Source organism: Paroedura picta, chromosome 10 (genome assembly GCF_049243985.1).
Source record: "Paroedura picta isolate Pp20150507F chromosome 10, Ppicta_v3.0, whole genome shotgun sequence".
NCBI classification, from domain to species: domain Eukaryota; kingdom Metazoa; phylum Chordata; class Lepidosauria; order Squamata; family Gekkonidae; genus Paroedura; species Paroedura picta.
In genome coordinates this window covers 19,119,342-19,145,859 of record NC_135378.1, presented here as the reverse complement: position 1 = coordinate 19,145,859, position 26,518 = coordinate 19,119,342, and positions in this window count along the sequence as shown.

Sequence of the window (26,518 nt, the reverse complement as noted above, 5' to 3'; positions counted from 1 at the left end):
AAACAACAAAGAAAAGATCTGGTGGGATCACAGAGGGAATGCCAAATGAAATAACAAAGTATTCACCCACCGGTGGAACATGGCAACACAAAGGAACAAATGAGTTACCCTGTGGATGGGATTTCCTGAGAGTTTCTGTGCTACAACTGAGAAGGACTTCTACCAGGTTACCACATGCCTTCTCTCAGTGGTCAGGTAGGTTCATCAACAATTAGGTGGTCCTTCAGATATGTTGCTCCCAAACTGTGTAGAGCTTCAACATCACCATCCAGTATGCATATCCAAATTCATAAGGATGCATCCAAATGCCTCACACTTTCCTGTTCACAACCAGCCAATAGGTGAGTTGAAAGATGGACATTCAAACATAACAATGGAAAAGAGTCCACTCTCTGCAAATCCACTTCTGAAATTCAAGAAATACACGCGCCCAAATGCCTTTCCTACCTACAAACTTCTGATCCCTGCCCTGCAGCTCCTTCATATCACCCAAAGCTTATTTGCTGGCAGTTGCCCCAGAAATGAGACCTTTTTGCAAGACTTCTACTCTTCCATGGTATCTGTAACACCTAAGCAACATAATCTCAGATGTTAGGAACCTGCTACCCGAATTGCTTTCACATGTGTCCTGGAACACGGGTTTTTGAGCTTTTGGGGGGGGGAGAATCAGCCAAATTACTCCGAGAGGGGGGTAATTAGCGTTATGGATCCTTGTCTATGTATACGAGGGTAATTCCACCCGTAGGAGCTCAAGGCAGACACAAATGTAAATGGTAAAATAGTACATATAAGCTTTATTGAAATGAAAATAATAAAAAGCATAAAAATAGCTAACACACTAACAAGCAGTCAGATAGAGAAGAATAGGGTGGGGAAAATAGGATCCAGTATAGTTACATCCCCTGTAGAGATGATAGGCAAGAGAAAGTAGGCTGCATGGGGACCATGCAGGGTGTTCAGATGAATCCTATATCTGAAATACACACGGGGGCTTGTTAAAGCCATTATTTATATCAGGGGTAGTCAAACTGCGGCCCTCCAGATGTCCATGGACTACAATTCCCAGGAGCCCCTGCCAGCGTTTGCTGGCAGGGGCTCCTGGGAATTGTAGTCCATGGACATCTGGAGGGCCGCAGTTTGACTACCCCTGATTTATATAGAGTTTGGGGGAGCTGGCCTACATGATGCAAGCCAGGTGGGAAGCTAGTGGGAAATTCCACTGAGCCTGGTGTTGGGCAACTGCTGGCCCATGCAGGAGATGGCTGTTGATGGCCTTAACAAAGGTGTTAATGGGTCTGAGGAAGGGAGCCATCATATCTCAATGGATCTAGCTGCCAGGATGTGGGGAGGAGATTTCCCCTGGCAGAGGGGCCAAGCATGAATATGTAAGACAAAAGGGGTTTGCCTAGGAGCCTCTGGGCAAACAGGATGGGGCCAGACCACTGATCAGCAATACAATGAAGAGGGGGTAAACTGGAGAGCAAAGTTGAGCCAGGGGGCACCTGGATCAGGCAGAGGCTGCCATTCTGTACCTAAGGCAGAGAACAGGATTTCTAAGATGGTGTCTGACCTTAGCAGTGTCATGGCTTTGGCTTAAGCCTAGATTATTGAGGGGTGCCATTGGTTGTAGAATACAGTGTGCCTGTCATTGAGGCAGGGGGTCCTGCCACAGGTAACAAACCCTAGGAAGCACAGTTTCCCAAGACACCTGAGTACTCACAGATCTCATACCCATGGTTCATTGCCCCTGAGCTACATGAGAGCTCTCCAGGGGTTAGATGACCTTTCCTAGAAGTTCAGGTGGCTGCTGACATCACTAGACCTCACTAGAGCCCACATCCCCTGTTGCTCTCTCTTTCCCTATGATGGAAACAGTAAATGATGGATTGACCAATTGGCTGGCATCCACACTTCTTTGAAGGGGTGTGCCATCACTTCTGAGATTCTTTAAACCCTGAAAAAATATTCTAGGGCTTCCTCCATGGTCAGGAGTTTGGAAAAGGTGGGTCAATAGTGTAAACCCTTTGAGGCTAGATCTATCCTTTGTTTCATTTTTTTGCCTGATACACAATACAGTATTATGTACACCCATGATTCTGTATAAATAATGGCATTTAAAAAAGAATAATCAAGTGACCAGCACTGTATTTTAATTGCTATGTAGTATGGGACAAAATATTTCAGTCGCTTGAGTAGCGGTTACTTTAGAATAACAAGGCCCCCTCCCCCTAAGTAGATGAATGAATCCACAAGGGTTGCCAAACTTCAAGAACTCCTTGCAGGACTGTTAAATTAGAAGTCATTCCTTGTTCCTTAATTTTTCTTTCTTTCTGGGACCAGCTGTTTGCACTATGTCTCCTTCCTCATGTGCTTTCAGCGTGCTTTTCCCCCACTTAAGCTTTCTACAAATTTAATAAGAGGCACCTGCAGAACACTGGGAAGTATTAGGAACAGTCATAATCAAAATTGACTGCCAAGCCTGCTAGCAACAGGTGAAATTATTCATAATTATCCCTTGCAAGCCAGCTTGTGATGTCAACGCACTGATCACTGATTAAATAAGCCCGCGACCAATGTGAAAATATACTGAACTCCAGAAGTAGTGAAATGAAATAAATCTTGCCTGCAGATGCAATAAGGCCCTTAAACTGGAAAAATATAGTAAAACCTATCAACAGCTGCAGTGCACACAGGAATATTTTATACTGCTTTACAAATAATTATACCCATCCCCCTTGCTCTTTATGGACTCCAAGCATCTCTTGCTAGGGCTTCTTCCTGCAAATCAAATGCTATGGGATCCAGTAATTTCAAATGCATATTAAGCACGACAGCATAGTAATGCAAAAAATGTGCAAGGTGAAAATGAATTTGCAAATCCAGATGTGCTCTTTAGTCATCTTGTCAGGAGGGGGGGCGTTGGACTCAAATAAGGGGGGGGGCGTTGGACTCAAATAAGGGTTTGGACTCAAACCCTTATTTGGTGTTGTGATTAATCTGGTGAGCCAGGTTTAATTCCCCAGTCCTCCTTCACATACAGCCACCTGAGTGACCTTGGGTTCATCGCAGTCCTGATAGTTCTGTTCTCACAAAACAGTTCTTTCAGCCTCAGCTACTTCATAGGGTAAGGTGACCAGATTTTAACATTGTTAAAGTGGGACACCATTGACCGGGGGGGGGGGGGGTTCTTGATTAAAAATTTGGTCTATATGGAGCAACATAAATGTTTCATAGAACACATAGAACGCAAAAATAGTATTGTAATATATATTTTTACTTTCAACATGAGTACAATTTGCCCGGTACCCACAGATCTCCCTCCAAAAGTGGGACAACCTGGCCACCTTATCATAGGGTGTCTGTGGCAGGAAGAGGAAGGGAAAATGACTGTAAGCCACTTTGAGACTCTATCTGGTACTGAATAACAGCCCATTAAAAACAACCCTTCTTTTTCTAAATATGTGAAATATATGCACACACACACACCAACACACACAAGGCAGGAATCCATAAGGACTTCCAGGGGGTAATCTCATTCACCCCCCCCCCCACACACACACATGCTATTTCCGCTTCCCCTTCCCTGAAAGCCTCTGTAGCTTCTCCCCCATTTTTGCTTCCTTCTGACCTGCCCACCTGGCAGCTGACCTACTTTTAGTCAACTTGGTGTAGTGGTCAAGAGTGGTGACTTCTAATCTGAAGAGCCAAGTCTGATTCTCCATTCCCATTCACTGTTATCACAGGGCTTTCTCAGCCACACCTCCCTCACACGGTGTCTGTTGTGGGGAGAGACGTAGAAGGGGATTGTAAGCCGCTTTGAGACTCCTTCGGTTAGAGAAAAGCAAGGTAAGAAAACCCAACAACTTATCTTCTTTATTTGCCCCTCTCTCTTGAGCATTTCTTGTTTTTGATATCTACAGCTCCTATTTAAAGAGAATCAAATCAAGCCTGACTAGAGAAATGTCTCCATCCTTTAGGAGGTCACTTGAAGAATATCTAAATCTACAGGGTGATGCAAACATCTCATCTTTTCCCTGATCATGAGCCAAGGAACAGCATTGATCAAGCCATTCCCATTCCCCTCCCCATTAAACATTTCTTTAAAGCTTCTGTTTAAATTACTCCTAATCTGAGTCTGACACTAATGTTCTTGAACCCGCATGGTAAGGTCACCCTTCACAGATAGTCTCCACTTTCCCCAGTGGCCATCGATCTTTGAGAGAGAACGCAAACATTCCATAAAATATGATTTATTGTAAAACAAATGAAGTTTTCTAGCTTTCACCCATTTCTTCCCTTTGAGTTTGGTGTGTGTCTGTGAATTATCACAAGGTCACCTTGTAGATGACCTTCATCTATCTGATACAATTTCTAAACATGATGAATCACTTGGAGTTTTGATTTCCATTGCCCTTCATCCCCTCAGGTTTAGAAGGTCACTGAGTTAAATAAATAGTTTTGTTACCAGAGGGAAGCTGAAGGCTATGATCCTGCTATCTCCTTCAATGGACTAATAGGTATAGAATTCACTTATACATTCCCGACCCCCCCCCCCAAAAAAAAAAGAATTCTGGGCTCTGAACTGGTTTGGTCTACTTTAAAGATCTACCAGATACGGATTGATGAGCAACCATGATTCCATTCTTCATTTCTGGACTTTGTTGGGACTTGTGCGCATTGTGCAATTTATGGCAATATTCAGCACATGATCATTCTTCTTTGCAATAATACATGTGCAGTAATGCATGTATAGATATAATAAGCACAATGCAAAAAAAAAGGAAGGTGGGCGTGATCAAGTGGCTGAATACTGTCGCCATGACATCTGAAACATGATACTTGATACTTGCATTTGATACCTGGTGATGGTAAAACAGGAGTCTTCTATCATGGGCCTTTCCCAGAAGTTCAGATGGCCACTGTAATCACTAGACATCACTGGAGTCCACTTTCCCTGTTGCTCCACAGGCCTAATCTCTTCCTCCACAATGGAAACGGTAAATGATCGGCTGGCTCCTGCATCTTACTTCCACATCCACTTCTCCCAAGGAGCATATCATCACTTCTGGGGTTCCTCAAAGCCCCCCAAAAAGTCCAGGGATTCCTCCATGGTCAGAAGATTCCAAAAGGCTATATTAATAACCATAATAACCATTAATAACCATAGCAATCTCTACACCACTCTATCCTCTCTTTTTTCCCCAAGAGGAGAATTCAATGGATGTTCAATATGTAGTCACCTGCAGGTGTTTCTTAAATAGCATATAAAATCAGACTCAGTTCCAAATGATGCTGTTTTTTTTTTTTTTAGAAAGCCCCTCAACCAGAGCTCTTCTTTCTGAAGTGGCTGGAAAGGCTTCAATGGGCTTTGTGATCCGGCCCCCAGAGACAGATGGCTCTTTTTCAAAGTCACACACAAAGGAAATGGCAGAGCAGGGAGCAGAACGTTGGCATCCCAATTTCAGCTCTCTTGTCCCACACACAGGACTGGACTCCTAATTGCTGTCAGTTCTTCTTTTTAGACAGATATGGACCGTTTATGCACTGGGAACTTCACTGTCCCAGCGCCCATGCAGGAGCACAAATCAGGAACGGATTAGGTGCACCGGGCCAAAAGCTCCCCTGTGTGGATGCAGGAAGAGGTGGGCCAACCTGCCATGACTAAAGCTCCAGCCTGCAACCCAGCATGAAACCTCCAATGCATAAACGGTCATACTGAGTCCATTTCTTTTTAGACAGATCCTCAGCGGTCAACAGTGAATACAAAGGGAGACCTCAAGATGGCGCCATAGGGAAAGCTGGACTTCAGTTCAGCTCTTAAGCCATGCCGAGGGTCAGGTGCTTATGCACCTGGCTGACCTGAACAGATACGCAAATCTGTTCACCGGTCGCCCCAGGAACCGGGAACGGTGACCTGAGGGTCCTACAGATCCGTAGGGAGAAGCAAGACCTCCTTGGATTAATAGCGGCTTGAGCTCAAGGTCAAGATGGCGTCTTTGTCGCAAACAACTTTACAAGCTTGAAACGACCAGCCGACCTCACATTCTTCCCAGACCATCATTTACCAGATCGATAGGAGCAGAAGTTGACAGAAGCTGGAACCTACAACAGTAAGAATTGAAAGCTTTCTGGCTTTTCTCTCTCTCCTCTCACAAGCTCTTCCCTCCCCCTCCCTCAACCAATTTACAAGCGAATTCCTTCTTTCCCCGAGTGAGAGACTCCCAGCTAATTAGAGTGCTTTGAAGATTTATGGGTGAACGTTCAGTGGGAGAATTTGACTTGATACGGAGATCGACAAACTGATAATTTGGGATCGCTCGTGCTCCCGCGAGACCTCACGAGACTTTCTGTTTATAGTTTGTGACTGCCTAGAACTATGGAAGAATTATCAAAGGTACAGCTTTTCCATTTGTTATGCAAAGGAAACTCAGAGATACTGAAAGCAATCAATAAGCTGGAAAAGGAAATTCGTGGGACTAAGGGGGAGTTTTTGGATAGAGCCCAAGATCCGGAGAGACCAGCTGATGACGCAGCTCAGCCAACAGTAAATCAAGTGAAACTTCAGGAGGGAGAGAGTGCCAGAGATGTAAAAACCCAAAGTATCTTTAAAGAACCCGGGAAAACAGATTCATGGAAGGAAAGTACCAAAAACCTGGAAGTCTATTCAGAGCAGGAAATGACTTGGATCAGCAAAATAAAAAGAGTCTATTCAAAAGCGACAGCAACTAGGAAGCTATCAGGAGATATTTCTGTGCGACCAGAGGAAGAGATCCAGATTGACAAAGGTTTCAGAGCCCCCTCAAAGGCGACTACAAGCAAGAATCAAGCAAGAGATTTCTCTGGCCCTGACAGAAGGACAATCAGAAACACTCTACTATGGAAAAAAATACAATTTCATTTTCTGCGACCACCTGAAAGATGAGCTGAACAATGGAGTATTCTCCTGGCTTCTTGTGAGAAAAAAAAAAAAAAAGCAGTAGCAATCTTTAGGACAGGTCCAATATATGAAGGGAACTGACTTTATATTACTTAAGACAGTAATAGAATATATCCTTATAATAGATTATACCTTCCTACGTATCAACTACTACTTTGTTAAGAAAGATGGTAATAACTCCTAAATCAGGATTAATATGCGATGGGAATTGAATATGTATGTTAATATGTATGCCAAAAGAGGATGACAAACCATACTTTATAGGCATTAACAAGACAACAGCAGTAATTCTTGGGTTAGGGCCAACTTATGAAGGAGATTGACCTAATATCATTTAAGATAATAACAGAATGTATTCCTATAACAGATCTCATATGTATTAACAATCACTTGGCTAAGAAATATGGTAAAAACTTCTAGACTAGGAATAATATGTGATGAGAACTAAATACCTATGTTAAAAGAGATGGCAAACCATATCAACTGGTCGTTTTCTCCTTACAACTTTTCTGTAAATGCTTTATATAATAATAAACAATAAAATTATTATAAAAAAAAAAAAAAAAAAACAGTGAATACAAAGGTAGGCTGCTGGGGCCTAGATGGAGGCATCCTGCCATAGTCCTCAGCTGACGCAATTGGCATCAGCATCTGAAACTGTTAAGCAGCACCTGCAATTCTATGAGCTCATTCAGACCAAAGCTCTTGAACCAGGTCATCTTGTGGTGAGAAGCCTCAGTTTGGATGTAGTGGCCATTGCTCTGAACAGCTGCTGCAGCCATCTATAGAGAACCCCCTTCTAGCTCTCATTTAGCATGACTGCCCAACCATTCACTCACTCCCTTGCCAGTAGAGCCCGGTTTGTTTTCCTTGAGGGAAAGATGTCTGTCATCTTGCGATGTGTCTAAGATATCATATTTATTTTTATTTGAGTATGTCAATTCGTATAATGCCCCTCTCGGATTAGCTGGCACGAGGAGGAGAACAACATTTAAAATGTACGGTAACAGTGAAAGAATAAAAGTTCTGTTATTAATAAAACAATAAAGAATATCTAAAATATTAAATCCATAAATGAGACAGCTATCAGTACCAATAGAATATTAATATGATAGTAAAGATGGTAATGTTGCTAGCAAGTTCATACTAGGAGGTAGAAGTCAAGGGGGGACAGGAGATGGGGAGGGAGGCCCTGCTCATTAATATACAAACACAAACACACACACACACACACACACACACACACACACACACACACACACACACATATATATATATATATATATATATATATATACTATAACAGGGCCTCTCGTGGCGCAGAGTGGTAAGGCAGCAGACATGCAGTCTAAAGCTCTGCCCATGAGGCTGGGAGTTCAATCCCAGCAGCCGACTCAAGGTTGACTCAGCCTTCCATCCTTCCGAGGTCGGTAAAATGAGTACCCAGCTTGCTGGGGGGTGAATGGTAATGACTGGGGAAGGCACTGGCAAACCACCCCGTATTGAGTCTACCATGAAAATGCCAGAGGGCGTCACCCCAAGGGTCAGACATGACCCGGTGCTTGCACAGGGTATACCTTTACCGTTATATACTATAACTAGATTTCAAGCCCATTTTAATTTGAAATAAAATGGGCGCTAGATGGGCTGGGGGGGGAGAGCCCGTCCCCGGCAGAAGCCGGAGGGAAAAGGGGGGTGGGGTAAGGAGGCTTCTGTCGGGGCGGAGATCTCCCTCGCGGCTTATATATTCCTTGAGGAATTACTGAAGTTATAGTCAGATGTATTTATTATGCAACTGATGTATCACTCAGTTGATAATTATTGGCTAATGACTTCCTGAATTTTGGTCCAGATACTGAAGACATCTTCATTTACGGTTGTCTTCTGTCAGCAGTTTGATGTACTCTCCAGTAATTGTTTTTGACTCTCCTTACTGATGGTGTTTATATGTTTTTATTGAATTATTTCTTACAAACATTCACAGCTCAGTGACTTGGTACTCAATGACACCTTTCCTGATGCCTACCAAAGCTTTTGATTGGCCACTGGAGTTCGGATTGGCTGTATAAATAATGATGTTTCAATGGAAGCTGCTATCACAGTGTTGGCTTTATTCCATTCTCTGTCTCCTGTTTCCCAATTTCTTTCAAACTTAGTCCTCTTGTCTCCTGCACTTGGACTTCCTTCATCTGTGGCTCTGCCTCTCATGGCAGCCATTTTATGGTTGTCCCCACCACCTTGTATCAGGATTCCAATGGTGCCCAAAGTCTAAAAAAGGGCAGGGGAACTGATTTATTATATATATATATATACTGTATTTTTAAAAATTGTTTTAATGTTGACATGTTTTAATATTTGTTGTCTCATTTGAAAAGGTGACATAGAAATGTAAAAGAGAAGAAGGCTGGGTTTTTATACCCCGCTTTTCAGTACCCGAAGGAGTCCCAAAGCAGCTTACAAATACATTTCCCTTCCTTTCCCCACACGAGACATCTTGTGAGGTAGGTGAGGCTAAGAGAGATTGCAGGAATGGGCCAAAGTCACCCAACAGACTGCATGTGGAGGAGTGGAGAATCAATCCCAATTCTCCAGATTAGAGGCCACGACTCTTAATTTATTCAGCTGTCAACTTGTTCGCACTGGCTCAAATTTATAAAGAACACAGTTCACAGAAAGTTAGGCATATTGAAACCCTATTGAAAAAGATGGGACTAAAGAACTGTATTGTATCTTTGGCTCATGCATTTCATAGAATCATAGAGTTGGAAGGGGCCATACAGGCCATCTAGTCCAACCCCATGCTCAACGCAGGATCAGCCCAAAGCATCCTAAAGCATCCAAGAAAAGTGTGTATCCAACCTTTGCTTGAAGACTGCCAGTGAGGGGGAGCTCACCACCTCCTTAGGCAGCCTATTCCACTGCTGAACTACTCTGACTGTGAAATTTTTTTTCCTGATATCTAGCCTATATCGTTGTACTTGTAGTTTAAACCCATTACTGCGTGTCCTTTCCTCTGCAGCCAATGGGAACAGCATCCTGCCCCCCCTCCAAATGACAACCTTTCAAATACTTAAAGAGGGCTATCATGTCCCCTCTCAACCTCCTTTTCTCCAGGCTGAACATTCCCAAGTCCCTCAACCTATCTTCATAGGGCTTGGTCCCTTGGCCCCCGATCATCCTCGTCACTCTCCTCTGTACCCTTTCAATTTTATCTACGTCCTTCTTGAAGTGAGGCCTCCAGAACTGCACACAGTACTCCAGGTGTGGTCTGACCTGTGCCGTATACAATGGGACTATGACATCTTGTGATTTTGATGTGATGCCCCTTTTGATACAGCCCAAAATGGCATTTGCCTTTTTTACCACTGCATCACACTGCCTGCTCATGTTTAGTTTACAATCCACAAGTACCCCAAGGTCTCGTTCACACACAGTGTTACCTAGAAGCATATCCCCAATCCAGTAGGCATGCTTTTCATTTTTCTGACCCAGATGCAGAACTTTACACTTATTTTTATTAAATTGCATCTTGTTCTCATTTGCCCATTTTTCCATTGTGTTCAGATCTCGTTGAACTCTGTGGGCCTTTTCGCACAGGGATCTTTGTTGCAAATTGTTTGCGGAATGAAAAATCGCCATTTAAAATAGTGGAATTCGTCGTTATGCATACCTGCCTTTGTAGTGGAATCAGTTGCGTTTTTTAGCGTTTCCCACAGGCTTCCGGTCTCGGCAGAAATCGCTAGAAAGGAAGCGCTATTGCCAAGCTCGTCCCGCCCCTGGCCGTCAAGCAGCCAATGGGCAGCCGTTAGCATGCCCCCAAACAGCCCCTTTCCCTTTAAGAAAGGTTTTTTTTAAAAAAAAAAACGACCCATAGCAATGAATCTAGGTAGATTCGTTGCTACGGAGAGACCCATCCAGCTGCCTAATGTGAGCTGTCGTTTGATTGTATGATCATTTGCATGCTGCCTCGAGTGATAAAAAAAAAATTCCCCCCCCCCTCTCACGGGCACGATTTTCGGCTGAATTTATTTGTAAAAAATAAAGGGACTTTATTTCAGCAAACGGGCTTTTCAGTTGTTTGTGCTTAGTGACTAAAGGTGAAGGACTGAAGCCAGGGAAGCCTCTAAACAGAAAGAGGCTCGCCGGTGCGTTTATCCCCGCTCGCTCGGAGAAAAAAAAATGGCGATCGCTTCGCCGGAAGTTTGGAGGAGAGAGCCAGGGGGAGGGACTTTGAAGAACCAGCAACAATGGTAACGCACAGATCTTTAGCGCTACTGTTGCAGATTGGTTGCAGGAGTGTATCGCTATCCGGAGGGTGAATCCACTTTTCTGGATTCCCCTGAAAGCGCCACAACGAAGCGCTTTTTGCTGATTGGTTTCAAGATTGTTGCAGATTGTCTACGACGTCGTGGGTTATGTCAAATTAGTAGCGTTTCCAAATAGCAACCATTCTGCTACTTTGAAGCCGTGCGAAATGGCCCTGTCTCTATCTTCTGGAGTATTTGCCAGTCCTCCCAGTTTGGTGTCATCTGCAAACTTGATGAGTAGTCCCTCCACCCCCTCATGTAGATCATTAATAAATATGTTAAAAAGTACCGGGCCGAGCACCGAGCCCTGAGGTACCCCACTACTCACCTCCCTCCAGTCTGATGAAACACCATTGACAACAACTCTTTGAGTGTGGTTCTCTAACCTATTCCCTATCCACCTAACTATCTGAAAATCCAGATTGCAGTCCTTCAACTTATCCATCAGAACATCATGGCGAACCTTATCAAAAGCTTTACTAAAATCCAAGTAAACAACGTCAACCGAATTTCCACGATCCAGCAAACCTGTCACTTGGTCAAAAAAGGAAACCAGGCTGGTCTGACAGGACCTGTTGGAGACAAATCCATGCTGACTTCCTTGGATCACCAAATTGTCCTCCAGATGTTTGCAGATCGCTCCCTTTAATATCTGCTCCATTTCTTCCCCACAACAGAGGTCAGACTCACTGGTCTGTAGTTTCCCGGGTCATCCTTCCTCCCTTTTTTGAAAATTGGAAGAACGTTTGCTCTCTTCCAGTCTTCCGGGACATCTCCAGTCCTTAAAGAGGTCCCGAAGATGATGGACAAGGGTTGTGCAAGTTCTCTGGAAAGTTCTTTGAGCACTCTTGGGTGCATTTCATCTGGCCCAGGGGATCTGAACTCATCCAGTGCAGCTAAATGCCTCTCAACAACCTCTCTGTCCATGTCAACCTGCCACCCAGACACTATCTCTTGGCTACTGCCATCTCTAGATGTGCCTAAACCCTTTGACCTGTGGGAAAAAACAGATGTAAACAGATTTCAGGGAAGCGTGACTTTTTCTGAACTGGAACCAATATTGGCTAAGAGAACCACAAATTAATTGTATTTCATTTGTGTCAAAATAATCATCAACATCGAAGAGAGATGATTAAGTCAGAACAGCCAATTACAAAACAAAAAGATCATTTACTATGAAGGATATACAAGTGTTACTTCAGCCTAAAGCAAAAGAAGTGAAAAATGTATGATTACTTAGATACAGATGTTTACAGAACAAATACCAATGCACCAATGGAAATGGTTATGGGGAAAAGAAATTAAGTTCATAGCCAGTCAGAAATTAAGAGAAAATTGGCATAAAATGTTTTTGTTTTCCCCCAGATGCTCCATTACTCCAAGTGATAGTGAGAAAATAAAGAAAAAACTGCAAAGGAAAATGGTGCAAATGTCAAGACATAGGCAGGAACGTTTACCATGTGTGGCGAACTTGTACAAAAGCAAAAAGATATTGGAAGGCAATGTATGAAAAAGTGCAGAACATATTAAAAATTCAATTCTCTATGAAATTTAAGATTATGCCTTTAGAAATATTGACTAACAAATTATCAAATATTTTGGAAGATATATTTGAAAAATGGAACAGATGTCTGTCCAAGCTTAGAAGATTGGGAAAATAAACATCATTTATGAAATTTGAAATATTTGAAGTAAGGACTACAGTATTTTATACAAAATGTCTTAACATTTATAATTAAGGTAATAGATATTGTGGAGAAATATTTCCTGTACCTTATACTTAGCAATAAGTGTGTGTGTATATATATATATGTGTGTGTGTGTGTGTGTGTGTGTGTGTTTGTATGATTATTTATTGCTAAGTGTAAGGTACAGAAAATAGTCACAGTCCCATCAGAGTTGTTCACACAGAGCAATTCTGTCAGAGTTCTCTCAGCTTCACCCACTTCACAGGGTGTCTGTTGTGGGTAGAGGAAGGGAAGGCGATTGTAATCCACTTTGAGGCTCCTCTGGATAGTGAAAAGTGGGGTATAGAAACCAACTGTTCTTATTCCTCACTTCAATTCTTTTTCCTCAGTCATGTTGGAGGCCAATTCACAGGCATAGTGTATTTGGACAAAGTTTGTCAATGTGCATCAGGTCAGCTGGAATCCTGAGAATATACCGTCTAAAAAAAATGTCCAATTTTTCCTTGTAAGACAGTTGGCTCTCAATCTGTTCAAGACCTTTAAGGAAGATAAGCTCTTATCCTCCTGACTGATTAAAAGTTATTCTCAAATCTTTCAGTTCAGACTCAGTATAACCTGAATTTTAATGTGCTGTTGTGGACAATGTTAGATACATTTTTCTTATGGCTACTTCCAGCTTGCCTGTTCTCAAATATCACATGTGGGTTTTTTTTCTTCTTCTTCTTCTTTTTACAGCCTGGGAATCTTGCCAAGAGCAAGGAGAAAACCACTTTTCACTACTTAATTGAAAAGGTAAAGTTCAGTACCACTGGATCTCTGGAGTCCTGACATTTGACACAAATGTAACGTTGTTATCAACCTTTTGCTGGTACACAGCCTGATCACAGTCAAGAAATGAGATACTGAAATTTAAGAGGAAACAAAATGCTGAAGAAATTTGGATCTATGCCTGTAGTGCTCTCTCCTTCCCCCCACCTCTAAGTAATTCAGATAAAATTGCTTTCATGCACAGCATAGTATTCCTCACACATACAAACATAAAATTGCTCATATCACATCTTTTCAGTCTAGGCATTTAAAATAACTAGGTAAGGAAATTGAAACTGGCGTGTTTGTTTTTGACTTGCAGGCAGGAATTATGTGCTGGAAAAGACGTGACACACCAATGTTGGGTGTAAACAAGGCCACAGCTTTATTACCTCCCCATGGGAGGGTTGGCATGGCATGGGAGAGGAAGCCTGACCTAGCAGTCATCGGACTGCACCAACACCCCATGGAGTCCAGAGGTGCCCTGGGAACCCACACTGTTCCCAGCTGGGAGAGCAGGTCCCCTTGCCTACTGAAGTCCACCACTAAGGGAAGCGACCTATGCGGGGGAGCCAACATGTGCCAACCTGATTTGACTGTCCCTAGGCCACTGGCAAGTGTGCCCCTGGCCCCCCGGCTGGGTAAGCCGTGCTAGTATATCCGCCGTCTTTTAAAGAGGCCCTGAACCTCGGGGAGTCCTGTTGCACACCAGACTCCCTGCCAACAGGCTCCATCCCATGGAAACCCACAGCAGTGACAAATATTGAACAAAACATCCACCTCAAACATGTGAACAATTCTGTAGACCAGTGGTCCCCAACCTTTTTATCACCGGGGACCACTCAACGCCTTTTACTGAGGCCCGGAGGGGGGGGTAGTTTACTCCTCTACTCTCAACCACTGCCCTAACACTCTCTGATCGCTATGGTAATGTTTAAACATCCCTTCAAAATAAGATAGAAGAAGAAGAAGAAGAAGAGTTGGTTCTTATATGCCACTTTTCCCTACCCAAAGGAGGCTCAAAGCGGCTTACAGTCGCCTTCCCATTCCTCTCCTCACAACAGACACCCTGTAGGGTGGGTGATGCTGAGAGATCCCTGATATTCCTGCTCGGTCAGAACAGTTTTATCAGTGCCGTGGTGGGCCCAAGGTCACCCAGCTGGTTGCATGTGGGGGAGCGCAGAATCGAACCTGGCATGCCAGATTAGAAGTCCGTGCTCCTAACCACTACACCAAACAGACATGCCACAACAATGAAGTGTGTTTTAAAGGGCTGGGGGGGGGATGAAGTAAAGGTCCGGGGGGGGAGAAGACGTCCTTCGGGGCCAACCTGCAATTAGTCGAAGGACCACATGTGGTCCGCAGCCCACAGGTTGGGGATCGCTACTGTAGACAACATAGAGAGGGTGGGAGGGGAGCTGCTTTTACGGCATCCCAAGTGAAGAAAGCGGGACCCACACATGTGCCACCTTAAATCGATGCCGTGGGTCCCACCCTGGCCTTGATGCTGTGCACGCAGCATTTTGCCAACGTGCACATGAGCAAGCCTTTTAGGCAGCTGTGTCTGCTTCCCAGCAGGCCCTCGCTGCATCAATGCTCAGTCGCGGTAAGTAAAACAGGCTTTCAAACGTAAATCGCTGCTCCTAATTTTTGTTTAATCATAGACAACGTTAGTGACACTTCATCTAACCCTCCACAGAAGAAGGTAAACCAATTCTGATTATCTCATAACTTGAAAACTCTATAATGAGTACTGTTAGGACAGAATATGGAGAAACAGAGTAGTTTCTAATAGGCAAAGGTATCAGACACGCAAGCATTTTATCTCACATCTTATTGCGACGAAGCTTGATGTAGCATAGTGGTAAAGAACTGCAGCCTCTTATCTGGAAAACTAGATTTGACACCCCACTTCTCTACATGCAGTCAGCTGAGTTACATTGAGGCTGTCACAGTTCTTCCAATTCTCCCTCAGTCTCACCCACTTCACAGGGTATCTGGTCTGGGGAGAGGAAGGGAAGGCAGTTTTAAGTAGCTTTGAGGCTTCTTTGAGAGCCAGCTTAGTGTAGCGTTAAGAGCAGTAACCTCTAATTTGGGGAGCCGGGTTTCATTCCCCGCTCCTCCGCATGCAGCCAGTTGGGTGACCTTCAGCTTGGGTGACCTTGTTCTCACAGGGCAGTCCTGTCAGAGCTCTCTCAGCCACAGCCAGAGCTCTCTATCCCACAGAGTGTGTGTTGTGGAGATAGGAAGGGAAGGCAATTGTAAGCTGCTTTGAGATGTCTTCAGGTAGTGAAAAGTGAGGTATAAAAGCCAGTTCTCCTTTCAGTAGAATAAAGTGTGGTATAAAAAGCCAGCTAATTATTATTATTAATAATTCAGTATGTGCAGAACATACACCGCTCCTTCCTGGTCTTAGTTGTTTTGATGTGCAACTTGTACTCTGGGCAAGATAGATGCAAGTGGCTAGCTGTGTTGGTCTGAAGCAGCACAAATAGCGGCCGCGGCTTAATCGCGGCAGCCGTTGACGCTGCGGGAGTGCCCAGGCGGCATGCCCCAGTGACGTGGCAAGCCCCGTCATGTGACGGGGGAGAAAAGGGGGCGGAGCGCCGGCCTATAAAAGGCCGTGCGCATGCGTGGCCCCCATTCCCCACGCCATGCTGTTCCGGACAGTCACCCTCCCTAACCTCCCTTGTGTTATGTTTGTTGCAGCCATGCGGGATGCTTAGTAGGGATCATGGTTTGGCAGGGATACCCGTTTACATGTGGGAATCCCTGAGGCAGGGGGTCCCCGTAAAGGGACCGGCTGGTAACCAGGCGCGGCCTCCCCAGCTGGGAGGCCAGGGGCCCGAGGGGCCAGGTGGTTGGGGGATCCAATGGAGGTGGACGCCCGTTGGATCCCGATTTGCTGCTTTCCGTGTTGTTGCCATGGCGGAAAGTGTCCCATCCTCCCAGCTGGGAGTGAGGCGAGGAGCTGGAGCACCACGGTACAAGTTTGTTCGGCCCGTCGGCTGTTGGGGGGTCAGGCTTCCCTACTGGCATCGGGCCAATCCTCTGTTTGAGGGTGTTTCTGTTAATAAAAACAGCTGCGGCCAAATTTCATGCCAGAAAACTGGGGTAGTGTCGTTACTGGAGTAGTCGCCACCTGCAAGTCAACAAAACAAAATCAGAGTCCAGTGGCATCTTTAAAACCAACAAAGAGTGCTTGCACTCGAAAGCTCCCGCCTTGAATAAATCTTTGTTGGTCTAAACGGTGCTACTGGACTCTGATTTTAAAGATTTATTCAAGGTGTGAACTTTCGAGTGCAAGTCTGAGGAAGAGTGATTTTGTTTCTGGGCAAGATAGTACTGTTAGGACAGAACATGGAAACAGAATGGTTTTCATTTGGCAAAAGTGTCAGATAAGGATGCATTTTAGCTCCCTATCTGTTTGGTCCACATGCAGAAGATATCAAAAAGAAAGATGGGTTAGATTTAGATGAAGGCAGATTAAAAATTGATAGAAGGAACATTATTAATTTGAGATATGCCAAATATCAGACCCAGTTCTCTCAATTGTGCAGAACTATGCTCAATCTCTAAGAGCCTCTTGTGGCGCAGAGTGGTAAGGCAGCCGCCTGAAAGCTTTGCCCATGAGGCTGGGAGTTCAATCCCAGCAGCCGGCTCAAGGTTGACTCAGCCTTCCATCCTTCCGAGGTCGGTAAAATGAGTACCCAGCTTGCTGGGGGGTAAACGGTCATGACTGGGGAAGGCACTGGCAAACCACCCCGTATTGAGTCTGCCATGAAAACGCTAGAGGGCGTCACCCCAAGGGTCAGACATGACTCGGTGCTTGCACAGGGGATACCTTTACCTTTACCTTATGCTCAATCTAGACTAACATTCTCCTCAGACAAGATGATATGCTGTTGAGGCACAGACCAGTCTTCTCTAGATGCAGGTTCTGTCAAAATATGAATCAGATTAAGTCCCCTCTGACACAGAGTTCTAAAATAATTTTCCTCTCAGCTCTTGCTAGGCAATCAGAATGCTTGTAACATCCTGCCATTCCAGCTCCCTGCTTCAGTGAGGAATTTACCCATCACTTCCTCTTACTTTAGGACTTGGGGCTTGGATTTTAAAGTCCCGTATATCACATTTAACAATCAGACCTGGCTATGTAATAACATAATTGAGGACAAATAAAATCAATAGGGAATAAGAGCAATGCTTCCCTGAATAATGATGTGCTACTTAGACAAATATTCAGCTAAGATGTCATTCTGAGAGGGTTGCAGGGCATCTGCTCTGCTATCTCTGAAGCCTGACAGGGGTCAATCACACAAGCAATTGGCAGAAAAGAGGAGGGGTACGCAAACCCCACCTCACCTTTCTACCCAGGAAGTTCTTGGGGCAGTCTCCAATCCTTTAGGGAGTATATCTCCCTGGATTATAGGCTGTCAGTGTTTCAGGTCCAGAGGACGAATGCCATATTCTATCGGACTTTCTTTTCTCTCTTTAATCTTAAAGCATCTGCTTCAACCCTACACAACGATTTACTGCAAATGAACGTTGTGAACTCAGGGGAGGACATCGGCTGAGTTCCAAAACATCATTTACTGCAAGTATCTCTCGTTTTTTTCTCCGTCTCTCTTCCTGTATCAAAGCCCTTTGTTTCCCCCCTCCTTTTACTCTGCTCTGCCCGAAGCCACCTCGTTATGAGGCAGGCTAATTCTCCTAACTAAGCAGAAGAAGGACTCAAATCAACTCAAATTAATTGGCAAAAGCTCTTACTGCAATTGTTTTGGTTTTCGGAGATAAGAGATAAGAGCTGTGAATGGGAAGATCTCACGAGAATTCTGTTCCAGCATGAGAATATCTGCCTTACTGACTTCAATACGTCACATGCCTGTGCCGGAATGTTAGAGGATTATTTGATACTGGCTGTTGTTTTTTTAAGTCAAAAACATGTCTATGTTTAAAAGATTGGCTCATCTAATAGAGAAACAAACCCAAGATTTCAAAGCATTTACAGAAGGATTGGTTAAAAATATCTTCAAGGAGATCCAAGATGGCAAGGAAGAAGTCTCCAACAGGAATGATGGATCAATAACAGTGGCTGATGACAGCTCTAAACAAGGTGGAAAACCAACAGTAGAAGAGAAATCTGAAATTCTGGAGATGGAAAAGGGGATGTCAGAGTTCTGCAGCCCAGATAAGGACACCCTTTCTAAAAAGACATACAGCCATCTCAAAGCAACAGTGTACAAAATCAATCAAAAGATATATGGATCTGTAGTGAAAGTAACCGATTTAAAGGAGCTCTTTGGGGGAAAAAATGTATTGATACTGGAGTCCAGGAGGTGCAACGGCCTCAAGATTTATCGATGTATATTCTGCGGGAAAGAGTACAACTGCAATTTCTATGCCAAAGGCCAATGGGACAGAATATAAGTCTACGGGAACGACAAGATGTAGCAAGCCTCGAGATGAGACCCCCTTAAGAAGACCGAAAGCTCATATTGTTCTATGTTTAATGTTAAGCATCTAATCTAAACCTGGAAACTTAGTATTCTCTGTATTAATAACATATACCGTATTCTATATTTCTATTTTTATGAAAAAGGGGAAGCAGTGTTTTTCTTCTCTCTTGTTTCTTTTCTTTTGTAGGCATATAGGTAATATAATCATTAGTGTTGGGTTTCCCCCCCTTATTTTTTCTTTTTTCTTTATTAGTATATTGTTATAGGGCCAAAGCTCACACTGATCTGTAGAAAACGTTTAATGTTAAGCTCTCAACTTAAATCTGAAAATATACCTGTCAGGATGGCTCTTAGAATGGGTCAAGTATAAATTGTTTTGTAGATGTATCTGTATTAAGGATAAGGAGAAGCTATGAAATCCTCTTGCAATTTTTTTTTGTGTACATCTTTAAGGCAAAGCCCTACTTTCTTTTCCCTTCATTAGAGTATTGATACAGGGCCAAAACTCATACTGTCCTACAAGAAATGTTTAATGTTAAGCATTTAACTTAAACCTAGAAATATCTGTCAGGACAGCTCTTAGATTGTATCAAGCAGTTAACGTGAGGTCTACGATCTCTCAAGTAGGTTGATTATTAACAATTTCTCTTTTGTATATCTAAATAGGCCTTTCTTTTAAATGTAGTGGAAATGTGGATGGCTCCTAGACTCAGTTTTGGGCAAAAGTTTATATCATTGTGTAGTTAATGTGGGGTCGTACATTTTCAAATGATGATTATATTTTATATTTTACTGTTCTTTGTATTAATAACTCGTATTGCATTCTATATTTCTATCTTTATGAAAATAAAAAAACTTGTATATATTAAAAAAAATATTCAGTAATTTTAGAACCCCCCCCCCCTTTTGTTTTGTAAAGAAGGACCGGGCAACCTAGATTTTCCATGACCAGAGCTCTCCCCGAGATGTCAGCTCTTACAGCAAAGTTTTGTGCCTCTACCTGTGAAATTCATTGCCTTGTGATAGGGTGACTTTTCTGTGAAATTTGTACCTATTACATTAGGTTTGTCCTATTGTATTCTAGCTTTACAAATAAGGGATTGCTTGCCCCCTCCTGTTTCATTCTATTTGTTTCTATATTTGTGTTTTATTATTGCTCTGGTCTAAGACCATTTAAATCGTTTTTTTTAAATACTAATATCCACTATATGGTTTACCTTTTTTATTTATTTTGGTTCTGATTCACATCTTTAACCCGCTCCTGCAGAGTGGATTAATTAAAGGAATAAGGGCTGGTGGGGAGGAGTTAGAGCGGGTTCTGTCCGGGATAAAAACTCGGAGGAGCGAATCAGGAGCCACGAAGCAGCTCCTAATTCGCTCCTCCGAGTGCCACTCCAGGGCCAAATGGCCAATTGGTAGGCGTGCAAAGTGCACCTCCCTATTGGCCACTTGGCCCGTCTCCCGAACACCGCACCCAGAACTCTCCAGTCCTCCCGAGCCGCCATCCTAGCCAGATGGCTGCCAGGGAGGAGGCTCGCCCCATGCCGCTGGGCTCGGGGAGATTTTCTTTCCCTCCGCCAAGCGGCTGCGCTTCCCCAACCGCCCACTTCCCCCCTTGCCGGCTTCTAACAGACCTTCATCGCTGTCGAGACCAGCCACCAACTTCACCTCGGCCACCGCGCCCAGCCACCGTGCTGGTGGCTTCTGCCGTCCCTGGCCCTCTCCCCTACCTTCCAGGAACCTTCCACGCACAAAGGTGGTCGCCGACACAACAAGGCCGCCACTGAGCCGCTCCGCGGCAAGCGGCACCCCAAAACATCACCACCCGGCCTCTATATCGCTGCACGCAGAGCCCGTCCCCCACCCCGCCGCTCCGCCGACAGCAGCACGCAGCCTTCACCGCCTACCCAGGACAAAATGGCCACCCAATCAACTCCTCGCCTCCTTCACGCCGCCGGTGCTGACTAAGAGATGCCAGGAGCCTGCCCCAAGTGAGTAACACCCCACTAGCCCGTTGCGCCACCAGCCCGCTCCATGCCCGTCTTCCGCCTGCCTCCCCGCCCACACAGAACCCTTTGGGAGTCACCCGGGGGGAGGAAGAGCCCTTCTAGCACCCATTTTATTTCCATATAAAATGGGCTTTGAATATTATTATTATTATTATTATTATTATTATTATTATTATTATTATTATTATTATTATTAGATTTATTTCCTGCCTCTCCCGATAGGCTCGAGGCGGGTCACAACAACTCATCCCATTAAAATTCCCATTATAACATCAATCTACTAACATATACATATAGTATGTATATGAAGCTGCTGGACAAGAAGTCCTGTTAACCAACATTGATAGTTTATGGGAAATGGTGGATTTCACTGAGTCCCCAGCTCCCCACTCAATCAGGAGTGGGAGGTCATTTCTTAAAAGGCTACACCTGCATAGATGCCAGCTGGTAAGCTAGGGTGAGGATTTACTCACACAACACCTCTTTCTGCAAGCAATTTCCCAATGCACTAGGGCAGGGGTAGTCAACCTGTGGTCCTCCAGATGTTCATGGACTACAATTCCCATGATCCCCTGCCAGCAAATGCTGGTGACACATGGTCAGCTGGCATCACTTCTGGGGTTACTCGAAGCCTGAGTAGTATTAATAAGTCCACAATCAAAACTAGACCAGTCCACTCAACCTACTCAGCCAGGATAGTTAGAAGACTTGGTTGTGATGTCTTTGTGCCTGTGAGATGGATTTTGCCGCCATTTCTGTGGTACTCCTGAGTATTTCAGAGGTTACTCCATGACCAAAAGGTTGAAAAGGGCTGATCTGGGCTTTGTGCCTTCTATTCCCATTTCCCACAATAAATTTTTAATCTATTGTACCTATAATTCCTACTTATCTACTTTTTCTGCACATGCTGGATAATGCACTTTCAATGCACTTGGGAAGTAGATTTCCTGTTTTGCACAGGAAAATCCAGCTACAAAGGCACATTGAAAGTGTGTTATCCAACCAGTGGAGAATGACCCAGGTTGTGTATCTCCCTGTGTTAATTACTCTGCCAACAGTTATGTCCCCGTGGAGCTCAAGATATTGAATTTGTTACTCTTCTTCTGTGTTTCTGAGAGGTGTATCCCAAGCAACAAGCAATATGGATAGCGATGTTAATCTGTCTGCAGCAAAAGAGGATATTCCACAGGAGGGGCTGGATAGGTACCGTATTTGCCGGCGTATAAGACGACTGGGCATATATGACGACCCCCCAACATTTCCACTCAAAATACAGTACTATGGGCCACTATGGGCAGCTATGTCTATCCCAACTGAAGTGCACCTGGTGTATAGGATGACCCCCCCCCCCATTTGGAGGCATGTTTTTCAGAGGGGAAAAGTAGTCTTATACGCCAGCAAATACTGTAGCCATAAATGCAGCTAACAAAATTGCTTTTTGCTTTAAAGGATAACAAAATTTGTGGCTGTGTTTGAGTTTCTATGAGTCACTGCTCATCTCTTCAGATACAGCTAGAATGTTATAGTCCATCTGTCCTTGGATCTTGAAGAGTGGAACAATTTCAGATGTGAGTGACAATAGCAGGTGAATGTTAATAGCAAGCATGATTGGATTAGGTGTTATAATGAGACAGGAAACCCAGGTTTTGATTCATTACAGAAGGATGCATTGTCTTGAGCTTCATTATTAGTTGCAATTCAGCAGCCTCTCTTCCTAATCTCCCTTTGAAATTCCTTTGTAAAGTATCTTCTACTCTTGGCTTAGTAGTTGCATGACCTGGAAAGTTAAAATGTTCCCCACTGTTGCTTTTTAAAATGTTGACTGGCAAGGTGGCATAGGGGCAATCAAGACATGACCCATCTGGGGTGTTCCGAAGTGTGTGCGGTGGGGAGGTTCAAGGTGGTCTTTATAGTCTGGCCTCAACCAAATGCCTGGCAGAAGAGGTGCATTTTTCAGGCCCTTCAAAACTCTGTACCCACCCCCCCCACACACACACCAAAAAAAGCTTTATTTTCTTAGCAGAAGAGAGATGCTCCCCTACAATGGAAAGCTGGCATGCTCCAAAAGCTTGAAAAAGGCATCTGTACATTTGTTTGCATATGGCCATGGGCCTTTACAGAATAGCAACAACAATGCAAAATGAAATGAGCTGTGGACTTCTAGGAGGGGGTAGTTAATTGTGCAATCCTTGTCAAAGTTTGCATCCTTCTAAGCCCACTGACGTCAGCACACTTAGAAAGATGTAATCCTGTTTAGGGCCGCATTGTCAAAATGACCCAATCCAACATTTCGAGTCTGATTCCTGAGTCTTCTTCTATGATATTAAACTTAAATAGAACCACTGTAGCAGAGTTCCCCCTCCCCAGCAATAGCATTTTGCGACTGAACAGTTGAGTTAAGTGACTGCCTAGCAAACAACTGCCCACAGCCCTGAATTCTGCCTTTTAAGTATAGCAAGCTGGCTGCTGCTGCTGCCTCAGGCAGCACATGAATTTGTTTACACAAACATAAGCCAATTAAAAACCCAAAGAGCTCCACAGGAAAAGGATACTTCTTGCAGAAACCCTTGAAGGTAGGCCATTGAAAACACAGGGCGGTAGCAGCAGAAGAGAGGTGCTCCCCTACGATAGAAAGCTGCCATGCTCCAAATGCTCGGGAAAGGCATCTGTATGTTTGTGAGCAGCCACTTTATGGAAAGATATGTCCCATAATAATAACTGATCAATGCTTACAGCATTTTGTCTCTTGGGTGAAATGATTAGAAGATGCAACGAAGGTGCTGCTCAGGGCTGGATTTTCCTATAGGCTAACTAGGCTTCAGCCTAGGGCCTCAAGATCAAGAGGGGCCTATATTCCACATTTTTTAATAAAGGTTAGTACCAATCACAACATGTTTCATTTTAACATATTGATATATATATATCACAGTAATGATGTATTTTATTTTCTCTCATATATCGAGCCTCCGGGGGGTGGGGGTGGGATATAAATTTAATAATAATAATAATAATAATAATAATAATAATAATAATAATAATAATAATAATAATAATAATAATAATAATAATAATAATAAATTTACAAACTTAAAAGTGGGAGGTGAAAGGGCCACATAAGTGGAATAGCCTAGGCCAGGGGTAGTCAAACTGCGACCTTCCAGATGTCCATGGACTACAATTCCCACGAGCCCCTGCAAGCATTCGCTGGCAGGGGCTCGTGGAAATTATAGTCCATGGACATCTGGAGGGCCGCAGTTTGACTACCCCTGGCCTGGCAGGGGCTCGTGGGAATTGTAGTCCATGGACATCTGGAGGGCTGCAGTTTGACTACCCCTGGCCTAGGGCCTCTTTTCATGTCAATCCGGCCCCGGTGCTGCTGTTCCATAGATGAACCCCATCATCATCTTCATTTGCAGCATTGAGGAAATAACACCAACTCAGTTCCAGAAGACAGCGCCGGAACCCTGTAAAGATGCATCTGTGGTTCCCAAGAACTTGGCTAGATCTCCAATCACAGAACACCATCTACTGGAAATTACAGCTTATTCAGAATGTGGCTGCTCAGGTCTTGGCAAGAAACCCATGGAGGGCACGTATTCGACCAGTCCTCTGACAACCACATTGGCTCCAAGTTGAGTTCTGGACAAGTTTCAAGGTACTGACCTTCAGAGCCCTATGCAGTCTGGGACCTATGTAGCTGAGGGACTGCCTCTCCCTCCTCTCCAGAGAGTATTTAAGTCTTCTAGAGCAAGGATAGTCAACCTGTGGTCCTCCAGATGTCCATGGACTACAATTCCCATGAGATGGCAGGGTCTCATGGGAATTGTAGTCCATGGACATCTGGAGGACCACAGGTTGACTACCCCTGTTCTAGAGCAAATCTGTTTGAGGTCCTCGGCACCAAAGACACCTGTCTGGCCTTGACCAGAGACAGAAACTTTTTAGCCCTGGTTCCAACCTGATGAAAGGACTTGCCATGGACCTCAGATGAAGCTATTATAGTTCTGTAGGACCTGCAAGGGGACGCTCTTTGGGGGCCTATGTTTGAGGCCAGGGTGACTACTGAAAGGGCGTGTCCCCCCAATCCCTACTGTTCCTCCCCATTTCCTTGGTCATTCATGCCACTGAGTGACCTGCCACATCCAGCAGGAAGAATAGGAAATGGGGGGAGGAAATGGGTAATTTGACAGTAAATTAGTTATTAGTTGCCAGGAAGTAAGAGACATATTTTAGTGATATAAAATGATAAATGTATATGAAATTAATAAAAATGTGTATGTACTAGAAATTAAGTTCATGAGAAAGGTGGGGTTAGATGAGTCACAAATTGGGATCAAGATTGCAGGGAGAAATATCAACAACCTCAGGTATGCAGATGATACCACTTTAATGGCAGAAAGTGAAGAGGAACTAAAGAGCCTCTTGATGCAGGTGAAGGAGGAGAGTGCAAAAGTTGGCTTGAAACTCAACATCAAGAAAAGAAAGATCATGGCATCCGGCCCTCTCAATTCCTGGCATATAGATGGGGAAGAAATGGAGATAGCGACAGATTTTATTTTCCTGGGCTCCAAGATCACTGCAGATGGGGACTGCAGCAAAGAAATTAAAAGACGCTTGCTCCTGGGGAGGAAAGCTATGGCAAATCTAGACAGCATCCTAAAAAGCAGAGACATCACCCTGCCAACAAAAGTGCGTTTAGTCAAGGCTATGGTCTTCCCAGTTGCAATGTATGGCTGTGAAAGCTGGACCATAAGGAAGGCCGAGCGTCAAAGAATTGAGGCTTTTGAACTGTGGTGCTGGAGAAGACTCTTGTGAGTCCCTTGGACTGCAAGGCGAACAAACTGGTCAGTCCTAAAGGAAATCAGCCCTTCCTGCTCCTTAGAAGGCCAGATCCTGAAGATGAAACTCAAATACTTTGGCCACCTCATGAGAAGGAAGGACTCCCTGGAGAAGAGCCTAATGCTGGGAGCGATCGAGGGCAAAAGAAGAAGGGGACGACAGAGAATGAGGTGGCTGGATGGAGTCACTGAAGCAGTCAGGTGCAAACTTAAATGGACTCCGGGGAATGGTAGAGGACAGGAAGGCCTGGAGGATCATTGTCCATGGGGTCGCGATGGGTCGGACACGACTTTGCACCTAAGAACAACAACAATCTGTAGTACCGGACTTCTGTGGTTGGGCCAACCGCCAACACCCTACTATTAAATTTACCAGCACTGTGAATTGGATATCCATTCCCTTGTTGGACACCTTGGTTCACAAGGATGACAACAGCAAACTATGTTACAAGAAACCCACCGATAGAAACACC